Source organism: Oreochromis aureus, linkage group 17 (assembly GCF_013358895.1).
Source record: "Oreochromis aureus strain Israel breed Guangdong linkage group 17, ZZ_aureus, whole genome shotgun sequence".
NCBI classification, from domain to species: domain Eukaryota; kingdom Metazoa; phylum Chordata; class Actinopteri; order Cichliformes; family Cichlidae; genus Oreochromis; species Oreochromis aureus.
In genome coordinates this window covers 3,957,863-3,975,603 of record NC_052958.1, presented here as the reverse complement: position 1 = coordinate 3,975,603, position 17,741 = coordinate 3,957,863, and positions in this window count along the sequence as shown.

Genomic DNA, 17,741 nt, shown 5'->3' with positions numbered 1-17,741 from the left:
ATATTGCCGATATCAATACCGATACTAAGGCAGCTTATATAGGGGAGAACAGTGTGTCATGACTTATTACATGAGTCATCATCAATTTGCAAATGCTGAACACACTTTAATAACCACTAAATCGATGCAAGTTTTCCTTTCCACAATAATTAATTAACTGGGTCAACTTCTGTTGTCTCAAGGTGCTATAGGCTATAAATAAAATCAAAAAGGTTCAGATATTTTTCATAGGGCATGTTTGGGATACAGTATTTTCCACACTATAAGGCGCACTTAAAATCCTTTAATTTTCTCAAAAATCGACAGTGCTCCTTATAATCTGGTGCGCTTTATGTAGGAATTCTGGTTGTGCTTACTGACCTCGAACCGATTTCATGTGGTACATGGCGCTCTAAAATCTGTCAAAAAATGTTTTAGCACAACTTTGGTAGCTACCATGGATTGTTGGAGCATTACGGCTACCGTAGTCAGGAGCCTCACGGAGTAATCTGGGTCCTAAACTCCGTCCGCTTCAGGACCCAAAGTCAAACGAACACTGCGGCATCACTAAGAGTTAAAAACTGTCTAAATTCTTTCATCTTTAATAAAATTATCAGTTGCTGCTTTACCAGGTGTCACAATTAAGTTTAACATCCAGGCATCCATGAAAACAGGATTTATTAAATTTAACTGAGTTAGAAGTTAGCAGGAAGTTAGCTCGCTAGCTTCCACCTAAACATGATATAGCATGTTCTGACTGAGGGATTTCTGAAACATTCAAACGTACAGCTCTGCTATCACTTCCAACATAAATGAAGACAGAAAACTAAACAGCAGTGACGTTTGTAGGGTTACTGAAGTTGGGCTAGCTGGTATATAATGATGTGCTACGTGATCGCTAGCGACACAGCTATGTTAGCATAGCATAAACACAGTGAAGCTGGAGGATGAACGCTAACTTTTTTCCACTTGATAAAAGTTAACGTGAGGGTTCCCGATGGTTAGGGACAAATGCAATCGCATGGCAGGATGCTGTAAACGGACCAAACTTCAGTCAGGAGAACAACTGAGATAATCCATCCACAATACAAGGTTAGCCATTAATATACTGCAACAACATGGGAATAGAGCAGCTGCAGTGTTGCCAACTCCTCAGTAAGGAAAATCGCTATTGGTTGTCCTAAAAGTTGCTAGAAGTCACCAAATGAGTCATCACCTAATTTGCATAATTGGTCATGCTAATATAATTGTAACCTATGTTGTTGGAGAGAGAAATAACATCGTGGAAGAGACATAAAGTGAGTAAAAAACGTCCTAAATGCATTTAGAGTTTATTTAGAATTACAAATTAAATTTCTTTTAGCAATTATTGTTTTTTTTAATGTCACAATTCCAACCGTGCTCCTTTACCCGGGCTTGGACTGGCAAAAGCGATCCGAAATAGGCACTCTGGTGGAGTTACTTTGTGTGTGTGTGTGTTTATAAGTAGTTTTAAACCTTGTGATCCACAAAACAGCATAAGAGTAAAAGAGTAAAAGAAGAACTGACTGTGTTACAGCACCCGCTGCTTGTTGAGAGTAAAAGCGATACGCGCTTTCACGTCTTTTCTAGGGGGTCTGAAAACTCGCTAAATATAGCGACAAAGTCGCTAAGTTGGCAACACTGGAGCAGCTGTGAGAGAATTAAACATTAATGAATAAATGGTACGGAAGTGGAGGAAGCAAGAAGAATGAGCTGAGTAAAGTTTGACTTATCTGACTGTTTTCTTTCGCTTAATGCGCCTTATAATCTCGTGCGCCTTATGGTCCGAAAAATACAGTGTGTATACATATATATATATATATGTATATATTTAATTAATTTACTGCAATTCAGTTTATCAGTTTCAGCTTATAATCGTCTGGAAACTCCACAAATGCATTATAGATCTGTGCTGAAGGAATACCTTTTGTATATGCAGTGTGTTGAACTGCACTGGATGAAGCCCAGCTGTAAAGTTACAGGAGCACAAACTGTAAACATCACATTATCACTGGAATTTGCATGTATACAACTTTTTATGTTTGGTCATCATCTGCTGCCAAGTCTCTCTTGGAATTCTCTCTGGAAATGCAGCAACAAGAATACGGATCATTTACACTGGTAGGCTTATTCAACACCTATTCCATCAGTAAAGTGAATTACTTCTGAAAAGACTGAATAACCGCTGATGTTTGAATGTATCACCATGAGCTCTAATGTCAGGCTTTTATGTTAGAAACAAACAGCAGAATATGTTGAGTTGACTTTGTAGGACTAGCACATAAACCCTATGCAGTCAGTGAGGAATTTTCAAATGCCATAGTAGAATACATCAGTAGTTGTTAGCAGAAGATGCAGAATCTCATTAATGGACGTCATGGCGCTGCCCTCTTCTGTTTAACTATCTAATGATTTCTGGGAGGTCAAGTACATAAGCAACACATTTTACAAATTCCCCGTGGTTGAAACCCATGTCATTGTGGTCAAGTCTAAGATTACACAACTTCTCCCTGAAATATCCCCCCTCCCCATGTCATCAAAATGGAAAAAAACCTACATTTTTGTGTTATTATTTGCGGATTGTGGAGCTGAACTAATGCTTTGTTTTGTTTTTTATTTGCCTGCGTTCATTCTTTTCAAATTTACTGCAGGGATGAGAACTAAACAACACAGTCATTTAAGACTGCTGTGCATTCTATAAAAAATAATAAAATGAGCTGGTGGCTGTCATGTGTTTTTTTTCTTCATTCCCCGCTCTAAAAATTATAGTTTTTAATATCCTACTTTTCCTCTTTCAAGCATTTAGCTCTCAGCTATTTTGTGGGTGTCAAAACGATTACTACGGCCATGGGGAGGTGATTAAAGTCAGGTGTTGCCGTGTGATTGATGCAGTGTGTGTCACATGTGCGCTGCATTCATGTTGGCAATTACAACACTTTCAAAAGATGTAGATTTTGCTTTTGATGTCGCCTACATCTGGGACTGAAAAGAAAGTGGGGGGAAAAGAGAGAAGGAATAAGTGCTTCTGTCACATTAATGTCTTGCAAAGGGAATGTAGCATCCAAGGCTACATTATGTGCCTGTTGGATATACTGAAAAAGCAGAAAATACAGACCTTGTTAAGGTTGTTTTTTTTTAATATATATGGATTTGTATGATATTCTTTAAACACAACTTCTATATAATTAAAGGTCATCCAGTTTCTCTTAATGTTAGGTTATAGCCTTTTTGCTTTAGCAATTTATTATTAATTAGATGTTAAATGTTGATTGTTCAGTGAGATTGCTATAAAATAATCACAAAGCCGAGTGAGAGTTGGTGGCTTTCCTTCTGTAACTGAAATGGTCAACACTGGAAAAACGAAGGTTTAGTGTAACTTCAAACAAATGTTCTCATAAAATATGAGACGAATCCTTTTGGAGAGAAAGCAAAGAGTAGGAAAGACACCTAAGAGCAGTCTGTTGCAGCAACACGTTTCAATCTCTTCTTTGAAGACTGACCAGAAAGACAAAGCAAATACTAATACATCTCCTGCAAATCTCAAATATTCTATTTAATGTTCTTGGTAAAGATCTTGTATTAAATTCTTAACTCACAAACCTGCACTGATGTTCAGCAACCCACTTCCTGAAATAGATTTAGTAGTAGCAGAAAACAAGCCAGAATTTCCTTTTTGTTTTAAACAAAAAATGTTGCTTTCTACTCCTTCAACCCTCCTTTTACTTTTAAAACTGCTGAGAGCAACAAGTCCAGTCATGTTCCCTTTGGGGTAGTTGGAGGCAATTCTGGGAAATGTAGGAAAGTATGTTGAGAACAATAAATGATTTCACTAATTAGATTACTTTAATGAGATATCCTTTCCTCATAGTTTAAATAAAGACATGCAATTGTACATCTTACACGACAATAAAAATCTCCCACCTCACCAAAGCAATTAGCATCAATCCTCATCATGAAACTGCACAGAAATCCTCGACTTAAGGCAACATCTGGCTGGTTTTAAGAGTCATGGACAGTTTGCCGCAGGTGGTGGTGGTGGTGGGTGGAGGTTCATGTGGGTTATATGGACCGTGGAAGTTTAAAAGGGTCAATACCGGCAAGTACAACATAGCTTATGCTCATGTTAACTGGAAAAAGGGGGGAATAAGAAAACAGCAGGAAAAATGTGCATTCTTTCCCATTTGTTTTTATGAAATGACCTTTAAAGATAAAGTAGTATATTTTAGCCAGTTATTATAGCAGTAACTAGAGGTATAACACTGTTTCCTGAAATGTTGGGACCCAAAGTAAAACAGAATGCAATTATTTGCAAGACATTTCAAACATATATTTAACTGAAAATAGAACAAATTAAACATAACAAATATTATACCATGTGTATACATACATACATACATATATATATAGATATATCTATATCTATATAGATATCTATATATCTATATAGATATATATACACCTAACATTAGTTTTATAACAGTTAAAAGTGCAAAAACAATCCATAAGACATGACATAGACAGCTAAAGAAATCTGTTATTGTTTCAGCCCTAACTGAATATTGTTCAGCCATCTGGGCCCTAGTTAGAGGCTAATGCACTGCATTGCAACTACGTAAAAAATGCATTTTGCTTCTTAAACAACAGAAACTGGAGTAATTTTCAAAAATCAATCAAACAAACAATATTAAACTTTACTAATTTGCTTTCATCAATCATCTGTTTTGTAGTTCCTTTCGTTAAGGTTCCGTTCAACTGCAAATGCAGACAGAAACTGTGCAGCAGCAGAAAATGCAAACTTCAAAATATGACAACCAAAATCCAAAAACAGCAAAAGGTCCAAACTATAAAACATGAAGGCACAAAAATTTACATAGAGGAAACAGGTTACACAATAAAGCCTTAGACAAAAACCCAGAGGAAGACATGATTATAGCAGCTTTCTGTCAGGGCAACCAAGACAGGCAGTGCTTGCCCTGTGGTCTCTGGTGTGCTAGACAAGCTGCTTCTGGCTCTGCTTTCACTGTTCTGAGATGAGGTACAATTTGAGCTCTGTGTTTTTCTATTTTTAAAGATGCATTCTCACATGCTAGCCACTTTTCAATCTTATGATTTCTCTTAGAATAAGATGTGTTACTGGAGATATAAAGTATTTCAACTTTTAACTTAACCTTAAGTTTCTGCAATACTGATCTATGTAACACTAGTAGGAACATTTTTCTGCAACATAAATAATATGACTTTTATAATTTGATCCTTTTAGTTAAATTTGTAAATACAGTTTTATGTGCTGTGAGATATTTTAATGATGCAGTGTGCTACACAATTCTCTTGCACTCATTATTGTCAGCTAATAGTAAAGTAATGTTATAATTCTTTAGCTTAAAAGGAGTGCACAAGGCTGTTGACATATACAGAATATGTAGAGCAACTGTGGTTGAGTGGTTGATATCCCATAAGCAAAAGTTATTTATTTCTTTTGCTTTATATTGTTCAAGCGTGTATACTAACTATCACAAATGCCACCAGTTTGGTTGAGAAAGGGCACTGTCCTGTTTGAAGCCGAGATGGAAATGATTATGTTCCCCCGCTATCATGGAAAGTAATGCTTGGCAGCAATTTGTCCACCTGCACTTCTGAACAGCGGGCTTGGTAACAATTACTGGTTCAGGAAAGAAAACATTACAGAGTCATTACAATAATGATAGTAATTCAGGCCAGAAGACATGTTAGCCTCTGCAGGGCCTTCTTTCCTCGCTTTTCTTTCGCTCCAACCCTTCCCCACCTTTACCTTGACTTTCGATCTTTTTCCTTATATGAGATGCGCCCTTTAGCTTGTTTGAAACCATTATTAATTTCATTTACTCTGCTATACTCTGCAATCATAGCACGTCAAATGGTACTTTTCCATTTTTATTTTCATTGCTGTTATTTTACTTAATAACACCATAAATCCACATATATTGTAAAAATTCACTCTGAGTTTGGACAGAAATAATAGATTGCTGTATGCCTTAAAAAGTTACGCTACTTAAAACATGAGAACATCTACCTATTTTCAGCAAACAAGAGCATGTGAACGCCCCTTCCCACAAAGGGAGGGGGCACTGAACAACTAAGTAGGAGGCTTGTTGGAGCCCCTTTCCAACAGGCAGCCAGTACTTGTATTTATGTTTCAGAAATCTATCCCAGGGTGCCAAGACATCATCCAAGACGCTGATGGAGTCGCCACACAGAGGCTGCTGCCATCCAGTCTGGAAAACATTTAAAAATCTTTGTTATGAAAAGAGTGCAGAGATGCCTGTCCTGCATGCTGGAGGAAAGATGGCTCCATTTTCCATCTGGAGTTCGCTTAGTCAGCGTGGGAGGACGTGTGTATGCTTTCTGTACAACACAGTGGATGATAAAATAGTTTATGAAAAAAAAACAAATGGCTGCAAGTCACTCTTCTGGGTGGGCCCACAAGCGCATGACATATTAGGCCTGTGAGGGATTATTTTTGTATTTCTCAGCAGTTTTTTAATACATTTGGACTGATGTATGGGCCATTAAATATCAATCATGGATATTCTGCTTCAATATGAGGCCGTTCTTTGTCAGATTGTTTTTTAGCAGTTATTTAAACAGTTCTCATTCATATGTCTCTAAACATGGCAAATGAATCCCAGATTTCAAGAAAGGAAAAGTGGTATGTGCCTATTAGTTTTAAGCTTTATTGTACTTTATGACTTCTTGGCAATCCTAAAGATGTGAGAAATAAGTGGAAATATTAACACAGAGGTATCGGATGTTGCCTTTTGTCCCTGCAAATGTTGGATTTTTATACACATCAGCTGTCACCACAAAGAGGAAAATTGTGGATTTACACTGATTTATTGAATAGTCCTAGGAGATCTTTTGGGTCTTTTAGGTTTGTGAGATATACAAAGATATCATGTGCATAAGCAGATATTTTTGGTGATAGTTAATGGTACGCTATGTTGTTATACTAATTCTGATGAACAGCTGCTGCTATACCAAAATACATCATTGTTAGCACAAGCAGAACATACAGCAACTCACTACCACACCCACTTTCCAAAATCTCTATGGCTAGCTTGGAGAGTGTGCATCCTTCTCTTATGCAACACTGATGTTTGAAAGCCTGGTGAGTATAGTGCCGCTACCCAAATGCCACTACACGTGCCTTTTTGAAAGATCAAAACATTCACATTCTGCCACGGAAAAGTCAACTTTAGAAGTCTGAAATCACTCCACAGTTGTTGTTTTTTTCTTAAATAATTTTCACAGATACCAGATACTATATTTCAGTCACATTTCCTGGGTGGACATCAAGTATGGCCTCCAGTATTTTATTGTTTATGGTGAGCAGATTACCTACTATTCACAAGGTTAGTGGTTCGATTCCCAGCTCCTGCAACCCTGTATTGAGATGTTTTTAGGCAAATACCACGTGGGTGTGCACAGTGTGTGAGCATTAAAAATGGGTCTGTGGATGCAGCTTGCAGTGTAAAATGTGCTTTGTGTGCTAGGTGAGAGTAAAAAAGAAGAGTAAAAGTTGCAGTCTACGAACACAGAGGACAAAGACATGATTAGATTAGTCATGTGACTGGTTGCTTTGAGATAGGAAGTTTCTTGGAGTGAACCCATCCACAGACCTGCTTGTCAGGTTAATTGGTGACTCTAAAGTAGCTGCTGGTGTGACACTAAATAGCTATCTGTCTCTCTGTGTTAGCCTGTTACATAAATAAGCATTGTGCCAGCAATGAGAGAGCTGCGCCAAGGGTAAAGGAAAGCCTTCATGCATCAAATACATGACATTCGTTGAATCACACGGGAATAAATTAGCACTGGATGAATGTTAAATGTCTGAACGTCATGATGCTAACAGAAGGCTTAAAGGGCAACCCACTCATACTGACCTGTCATCGGACCATTGGAGCATCATGCAGCATATGTACCACTGCAATGACTTTAAAGACTCTCTGGCAAAGTTATGAATTTGACTTGCAGTAAAAATCACAATTCAAGAGTAAAACCTCTGAAATGTATCTAATGTCTGAAATGTTGCTTCCTAAAATGGAAATTATGGCCAAATAGGAACATTTTGAAATTTTAAAACTTCAGAAGGCTAATGATATTTTTCAAATGAATGGCTCCAGAGGGCCAAACACTGCAAAATCTGGTACTTTTATCCACTTTGGAAAGGTTGATTCAGTTAACTGCTGCACTAGTGCGACTTTGGGAGTTTGGAGTGCAGTGAAAAGGTGAAAAAGTATGGCCAATTAACTCCATCAAAGGCTTTTTTTCCCCTGCATCCAACTTTTCTTTTGAACTCTCCTGCTGTTGGTTTACAAACTATTAAGACAGTGTACTGAATTTATCCGACCTCTAAGGTGAGAACTGCTTTTTCATCAGTCAGGTTTCAGGAGAGAATGACGCTTTATCACCCTGGTCATTAAACTAGTTTCAAACCCAGAATATTAGCACACGGTCGCTTTGAAAAGCCTGTTTTAGGTTAAAAGAGAATCAGTCAAAGACAGACCCATCAGGCCTCAGTACAGTACTTTTGGACAGATCTGTGGATTTTGACTCAGACAGGGTTTGTCTGAGGAAAAAGTGGGAAATCCCCCCTTTCTCTCCCATCTCCTCAGCTCCTAGCTGTTGCTCCTGCAACTGATGTCATAATTTCTCACTGAACCCTTAACCAAACAATAAATATTTGACAGCTCAGTTGCTTTAAAAAAGCCTGAGCTGTTTGCACAACAGTGCCTGCCAGAACATGTTCACAAAGCTCACTGGGTATGATGGTATTGTCAGAGACCAGGTTAGAAATGCAAAGCTGCGTTTCTTCTGTACAGCAACTCGTGATTTCTGTTCTTACACTCTACTCGAGTTTAACTTCTTTGGATCTGGATTCACTTCCCACCCAGCCAAGATGGAATCCAGCGGCCCGACTGGCCACATTGTACTCATTAATGACTGGCACACATGAAGAAAGTATCAAAGAATTGCTGTGACATTTCAGCTAACATATAAACTCAGCGGTCTAAACATTCCTTCTCAAAGAAGCTGTTGAAATCCAAGTGAGTTGTAGGCCAACCATCAGAACATCATTAAACCTTTGTTTGGAAGTGTCGCTCCCCAGTGTAGCACAGCAGGTTTCACATGCACCATTTGGCGTCCCTGGGTCTCAGTAAATAGTAAAGAGGTTAACTTATGAAAACACTCACACCCCGTTATCAGATTAGGACTCTACAAAGAGCTCTCAGCATCAACAAAAGGGAGAGAATTTTTTCAAAGAAAGAGGCTCGATGAACACTGTGTCCTGTTGGTCTTTGCCCCCCCACCACCACCAATCCCCATTCCTTCCTTTGCTTTCATTTGTTCGAGCTGTTGACAGCGGGCTTGGCCTGAAATTAAAAACCTTTAGTGTTTGTTTGCTCGTTGTCAGCGCTAGGCTTTTCCCATCATTTCCCAGAGACAGCATCACTCACGTCTTTTGAGAACAGCTTGCGGTGGAGGGGATGGCATCCAAAAAGGCAAGGAGCGTCCAAATATTAAAGAATGCATGAAATTGATCATTTTAAAAAAGGAATACAGCAGAAATACAGCATTTGCTAACTAACAAACAAAATCAGTTTTAGCATAGTTTCTATGGCAAGTTTGCATCCGTTTGTAGGTGTGAGATTTTTAGCACATAATCTGGGGTCAAGCACACACTCAGTGTCAGTGTGTTTGACCCAGGAGTGTCTGAAGTGTTGATGCTCCATAAGGTCAAAAGTCAGGCAAAGAGTGACGACTGAGCTATTCTACCAAAGGCCCCTTTAAAAACAGTCTAAAAGCAGGGAGGGTCTACACAAATCCATTTGTTGTAGTTTTTAGTTGACAAATTTTAGCATTTAGATTTCTTTCCACTGATATTTATTATTCGCTTTATTTAAAGTCACTGCTTGCTGCAGTGCATTACCCCACAAGGATCAATACATTGTTGTATAATTGTTTAAATCCCTCTTCTACCAGCTGTGTGTGCAGTGTACTACTGAAAAGATACTATATCACAATAGGCTCTCTGAGAGATTACTTAAGTATTCAGTAGGAAATAAGACAGTAACGGCACAGTAAGCACTTTGCACTAAAAAATATGGGTAGATGTGCAACTGAAGCAAGAGCCCACATGTAAAGATTTAGTAAGATTTAGAATTGAGTCAGCGTTGGGCGTGTTGCAACACGACATGGCAAACTGATTAGTTTGCTGTTGTGTGGATCTTTATTTCTGCCTCTTAAAGGTATTACTGCAATCTACATTTCTGTCTGTCTGAAATATACAGTATGTGGCTAACCATGATTCACCCTCTATACTGTATCTGTGGGTGTTTTTATCATCATCTGCTTTGAAATGGCTCTCCATATACTCTGTCAAGGGGATCAGACAAACTAAAAAGATAATTGCAGACCGTTTGCAACAACTACTAGCCACCATAGCACAGCTTTCTTTACATACAATGAAGGAATGCAGCCTGTCTGAAGCATCAGATGGCGATGACAGGATGAGCGGAAACCACCTGGATCTTAAACTTAACCCACAAGGTCACCTTTCTTCATTTCTCTCCTACTGTGGCTTGTAAAAAAGAGAAAAAATATGGGTTAGTGCTTCACCAGCCCTCATTTATCCAGACCGAATGGTTAACCTAAGCTAAACATCAACAGCAATTACTTCCTAATTGGTAAATTGTTGGAGAGTTTCTGGGTGTGTAACAATGGAAACAATATCAGTTGTTCTCATTAGTGTTCCTTTCACTTTAAAGATAATTTCAGATTTAATAGAGACTTAATTATATGGTATCAAAATACACAACATACAATTTGTTAGTTTGCCATTTGCAATATGTAGGTATTTGAGAGGTAATAAGTAGGAGCTGTTAAGAAACAAAACAAACAAAGCAACAATATCCCAGGTGCAGGGAAATAGCTAACCCTTGGGCAGTTTGTTGTCAGTGTCTCGCTTATAAACCTCCACTCTCATCACTACCAGACCTCACACCTCACTCCCACCCACCAAAACCTTACTATAAAAAACAGCATCTAAAACAAGGCTAGAAGAGCACAGTTGAACTTTGTTAGAGAACTAAAGATAATCTAATAGCTGAAATGAAATAACTGAAATGATTTATGCTAAGCTAACTAGCATCCTCATCACAGAGTTCTCCAGGCAGAACTCTGCCCTTAAGATGCCATGAAATTAAGATGCCAATTACAGAAAGTTTAGTAGATAAGTAAAAGAAAAAATGAACAGGATTTAACCTTGGTGTGCTAATAACACTATGAACCTGTACAGTAGCTTAATGCTAAAATCTACTTGCTAATGCGCTAATTAATCAGGTACAATGTTTATCACCTTCAGTGCACCTTTAGACAATTATGTAACTTTATAACTTATACTATATAAATATCGCAGTTGTCAGTGAGTACAATTGTCCAGTTTTTAATTTTATTTTTTAAGTTTTGCTATAGGTGTTGCCAAACGCTTTTAGCATGCTAATATTTGATCGCTTCCAAAAGGTAAAGCTAATAGGAGTGCAAAGTTGGTAAATATTTATTCATAAACTAAAGTTATATTGAACCAGATGACTCTAGATGAAGCATTAAGGCATCACTAAAGTTACTACAAATTAGTCAACTTTGAACAGGGATTTTTGTCCTCTGTTTCATGGCAATACATGCATAAAAAATGTTGAGACATTTCTTTTGAAATCCTTTATGTCTTAGGGGTTTTAGAGGAAAAGTCAGGGGATCACCAAAGTAATTAGGATTCATCCTCTGGGTACCTTGGATATCTGTACAGAAATTTCATGGCAAGTCATCCCACAGTTTTTGAGACACTTCACTCTGAACCAAAATACTTCCATCCCTGGAGCTCTGCCTTTATCTGTCTTGTTAAATCTGTGCACTAACTCTGCTCCCACTCTTTATGATAAGCTAATCACTCAGCACTTAAGCTTTGTGAAAATTTGGATATTTTTTAATGTATAGTATGATGACTGGTCCACACTGCCAGACACTTTTCTGTAACTTTTGAATCCCATGATTTCAAACTTTCCATCCAACTTTGTCAGCCACTCCTCAAATCAATTTACAGCGTAAAATAACCTGCAGAACAGGAAAAATTGGACTTCAGCTGTCCAATTCCAGCGGCCCTTAATTGGCTTCCCCTCCTTGTCAATATCAGTGTAAAACTTTTAAAAGTTGCACGGATGGTGGTGAGGATTTAAGCTTTGAAAGTTGCCTACAGACAGCATCTTGCTCCAAAGCCCCAGAGACTGTGATTCACAGCCTGGTCTCCATCTCAGCCATTATGGTCACGTCTTTTTTACGGGCATGGGGGTGTCGGTTACAGACACACAGGCAGACTGACTGATTTAGCTCTTTAGATTTGTGTGGAATTAGTCACAGTGGAGGGCTAGCCAGGCCAGTGGGGAGTTTAAGACATTGTGGGGGAAAGAGAAAGCCTGGAGTGGGCGGGCTTCTTTTCTTTCTAGTTTTACGACCCCTCAGGTTTCCACCTGTGCTGACATGGCTGAGGTTTTACAATAGTCCTGAAAGAGTTACAAGCAGCCGGGTAGAAATTCCAGACTTCTTTCTTTTTTTTTACCCCCCTTTTCTTTTTTTCTCTCTCTTTACTGGAAGGGTGGGGTGGGGGCTGTCGTTATTGTGGAGCATTTGTCAGGCAGCCAGTTGCAGAGGCAGGGCCAACTGGTGATTTATAGTAACATCTGCAAGATGCAAAGCTCTTGTATATGCTTTTAATCATACAAAGAGCAAGAGATTGAAAAGAGATGGGCTGATGGGGGTTTATGGAGTCCATGCTGGGATTCACACTGATGGCAACTCGTGTGAACGTCTCACACGGCCGGGGGATTTCTCCAGCTCAGTGTTTCCAGGCTGAATTTGGCACTGGTGTGATTTTGCCAAGCAAGTGCTGTTTCTCTTGTCTGATATGGTCAGTAGATTCTCTGCAGGCTTGAAGATAATCTGCAATGATTGAAATGTTTTGCTACATAAAAGGATAACCCAAACGGACAGCCAGGAAAGGTGAAAACCTTCCAAGAAAACAGCACTACACAAATCTCTTTGGATTCATCTGTCAGCGGTTGAGAAGTCAGAGTGAGTGTGACCTTACATACCAACAATCCAGGGTCACCTCATTTTTAAAATCTGTTTTCTAGTATCGACAAAGCATATATAATGTTGGAAAAACAGCTCAGCAGTCGTAAATTTCAGACACCAATCCCTGAGCAGCTTTCCCGAGCTTCATAACAGAGGAATAATCATTTCTATGAGCTGCCCGTAGCTATTTAATATAATAAACATCTGTCTGCATGTCACCACATCTGGTAATAATGAAAGCAAATTAGCTACAAAATTCAGGGTGTCTGGCAGTTTGATAAGAACATGGCATGCTAAATTCATTTTCTTGGCTCAGACCCTTGGGGGTTGAGAGCAACAATGACCTAAGGAGCTGAACCTAGATTGGCGTGCAACTACTATTGTATGCACAGTACAGTCTGAAAATGGAGATCAGAGTCTGATCTGAGACCAGGATTAGTGGGCTCCAATGTTTGTCTGCCAGTCATTGGTGGTCTGGAGGAACAGTCAGCTTCCTGTCTCGTTTCTCTGGACACAGAATCAAAGAGGGGAAATTATTCTGCAATCTGGCGGGTGTTTCCCCCGGCTGGAAATGGGAAGGTTGTCACTGACTGCTGGAGACTTCTGGATACACAGTCTTGTTGTTTTTTTTTTTGTAAGAGTGGGAACCTTCCATGCCTCAGTCGCTTGTTAGGCCACAAATTGTTTTTTGGTTGCAGCAATTTCAGAGACTTTAGGAGTAAATAAACCATTCTGAGGGGAATTACATCCACCCACTTAATTGTAACATGCATAGTGTAAAACCTTGCTTTCAAGAGGCAGATCACATATTGTTGATAAGAAGACTTGAATCCAGCAGACCAGCTGTAAAATACTAAAGTGGAGTTAAAGTTATTCCCTCTGTTACAGGAAAGGACCTCGAGCACAGCAGTTGGGGTGGAAAAAAAAAACTCCAGAATTTCTTGCTGTCAGCAGACTTTAATCTGAGCTTTTTAACATAATTCTTTCAGTCATTTTATAGGATGTGAAAAATTTTGTTTTCCATCAGCCTAGCTGGCCTTTCTCTTCACCAGCCAAAGATATAAACTGAAAACTCCAGTGAGATAGATGTGGATATTCCATCAGCTGTATTTGGCAGGTAGAAAATGGTGGCTTTTAATAATAATCAAAAACTATTTATCAAAGATGGATGTAGCCACAGCGATAGAACCCACTGGCTTGTGGAACACAAAACTGCCCCAAGCATTTTGGATATCAACATATTGGTGTTTAGGGGCCAGAAATTAGCAAAAGGTCAAGTAGTAGGCTATCGGGTAACGTTGGTTTTGGAATGTGAACGCATAGACTGTATGGGTGCATTTCAAACATACCAGCCAATTTACTATTCATATATAAATAAAACACTCAGAAGATTTTCTATTTGTACTCTATTGACTACACAGAAAGTTGCAATTTGCTGAATAGCAACATTAAAAATACTACTAACACCACAAATATGATTGGGAGATTGAGGACGCTGAGTTTGGTTAATCAAGGCAATGTCTAATGGAAACCTAGCAGCTGCCAGCACTCAACTGTTACCTAAAGCAGTGTGGCTCACTATGTGGTTAATTATACTAACAGACCTCTCAGGTCTGTGGTGCATTTTTGATAAGTGAAATTTGATTATATTTATCTATTTCATAGCAACAATTAACACTAATAAGTGTCTGTGCTTTGGATGTGTACAGTTTATTGCACTTTGTTAACCGAGCTTGTTTCAATTAACTGATTACCTAGTGCCACAACCTTAAAAAAAACAGGCAAGAGGCTAATTTCTCAGTTGAAACATGAAGTCCAAAAACTAAAGGTGATGTCACCGTGGCTAAGTCTAACTTTATTCATTTTCTATATTTTATTTCTGCTGGGCGATTTAACATGGAGTCAACAGATGGGCACACTTTTAAAGCCAGCATGGTAAACTCTGAATCTGCTGGAAAGGTTTTATATGTCTGTCATGCATGGCTTGGGAATGCTTTGGGATACCCCAGGATGAACTGGAAAGTGCTGCTGGGGAGAAGGACTTCTGGAACACCGTGGCTCGTGCACCTCTCCCGTGACCTGAGTTTCGGTAACTGGAAAACAACGAATAGATGGATGATGACAGTATACTGTATCAATCATTATTTGTGTTGTCATTTTCTACAGAGATCTAAAAGATCTCTAGACAGGAATATCTGTAATGTTCTGCAAAACACAAAGCTCGTTGTGCGCACCCTCTTGGGTGTACCAGGGCCAGCGTGGAAGCTACTAAATGAAATATGTTACTTTACAATGCAAAAGATTTCTACTGTTTATGCACAGATTTTGCAACAAAAGACAAAACAAAAAGTTGCCAAGATAACTCTCCAGATTTCCAAACTTCTCTTCTAAAGTACTTCTAAGTATTGTGCAGTGTTTGGGTATCTGATGCACATTCATAGTCATAAATCTACCATTCAAACTAGATTTTTTCCCCTTTCTTCTTCTTCTCCTTCTTCTTCACCACTACATCTCCTGAAAGTACATTTTCTCCTCTGTTCCAACATCTGTTTATGAATGCCTTACATACAGCACCAGATCACCATATATCATCGAGCTCACGCAAAGGTTTGACTATTTACTTGCAAAACAATACAATGTGACACTCCTATAAATATCACCACATTTTGTCGAACAAGAAGTGTAATCAGAATCCACTGAGTTTATCATTTATCACTCCCCAGCCCCATTTTATTCATGCTGCAGGGCCGTGTTTGTGAGAAGTCCTTTTGTGACGTGAACTAGCTCAACTCTGCGCTGACTTTAGATTATTAGACAAAAGTGGACCAGTCCTTGAATGTTGCTTCAGCAGCAAAAGCACGGCAGCTGTTTCCCAGGTGTTTGGACGTGTGTGGCTCCACCATCTTGTCTTAATCGCAGCCTCCTCGAAGAACTGGCAAGACTTCCAACAAACCCCCTCATTCCTTTAGACTGGGGTAAAAGCATACAAACCAGACCAGCGTAGCCAACAGCCAGGTGTACTTAAACATTAGTCAACCAGAAGGATGAGAGAGAAATAACACATCCTATGAAAGCAAAAGTCTACATCAGTGTTTCCATACACAAACTGAGTGCATGAATCCAAAGAACTTTACGGTGAACATGACTACAAGAAAAGCAGTCAGTTTCACCTCTTTCCTCTACAATGCTTTTCACACAGTAAACTGAATGCAAGACTAAAGTTACTGCTCCTGAATAGGGGATCTGATTAAATCCTCTTCCAAACTGCTGGCACCACCATCGTGAATCTGCCATTTCATAAACACACAGCTCCACTGTGGCAGCCAGGGAGCTGCAAGACAAGTTCCAAGTGCAAGTTTCAACAGCTAGCCCGGCGCACAAGCACACCTTTTTTCCTCATGTTGAAGAGGAGAGGCCTGAAAAAACAAACCGCCAGGCAAGAAGGGCTGGGGGGATTAGGGGAGGGGGATGAGTCATCCAGCAAACAGAGAGTCTAGTATGGAGTAAGGTATATTGTGCCATACTGTTCTAACGGCAGTTTGTGGGTTTAACACAAATTACATGTTGTTACTTAGTTATAAGCACCGTTATTTAAAGAGCTATTATTAATGATAGGATACTGGCCCCTGTCATAGTCTTTGCTGGTTTATCTTTTTGTATGACATTAACACTTTGTTTTCCTTGATACTTTGCCTGCTAAGCTGAGGTTGGAGGGGTATTAACAACATTTCGGACTTACAAGATTTATTCGTGTGGTGCAGTATGGGTCTCTTCAGTATTCAGACATGAAAACGTATAAGCCAATAAAAAGTAAGCAAAAGGCCAGTATTCTGCCAGTGAGACATGCCGTCTTCTCGTTTCAATATTTATTAGCTCTGACTCCAGTGCAGTCCACTCATGCAGGATTTATGGCCCCGCATTGATCTTCTTTGTTTGCAGCTTTTTGGCTACGTAGAGCGACAGAGGGATTTTGAGAATTCTCATACACTTGTGAGCAGTCCTCCAAAAAACCAACAGCATGTAGCCCCATGGTGATGACACTGTGAGTAAATCGAATGGCGATTGGTTTAAAAGTTGGCTTGAACATGAAAGCAAACCACAGCGGAGTTGACTACAAAGAGGGATTGAAAAAACAAAACAAAACACCATCAAAGATCAAACAGGCACACACGAGAAGCATGGAGAATGGCTGCTGTCGACAGTTTTGGTTGTTGTTTCTAACACTCAGTTTCACTCTGATACAAAGAAGTTTTTTGGGGCAAAAAATGACTTCTGCTCTTTCTGTGGTATGTGGTAAAGTATCAGCGACAACGCAAGAGCAGCCCACCTCGTGGGTTCAAGGCTCACTTTGGTACACAGTTACAACACGTAGACACTGGTCTGCAAAGCTTTGTTAGCATCTGTAGATTACCAGCTTACAATCACGATGGGTTCAACTATGCTGAAAACATTCCTCTGAGAATCTGGTTCATATTCACACGACAGCATCATACAGTTAATGCAGATTTGATGATGCAAATCTCCTGTTGCACCATATCCCTAAGTTTCTCTTTTGGATTGAGATCCGGTAACCATGG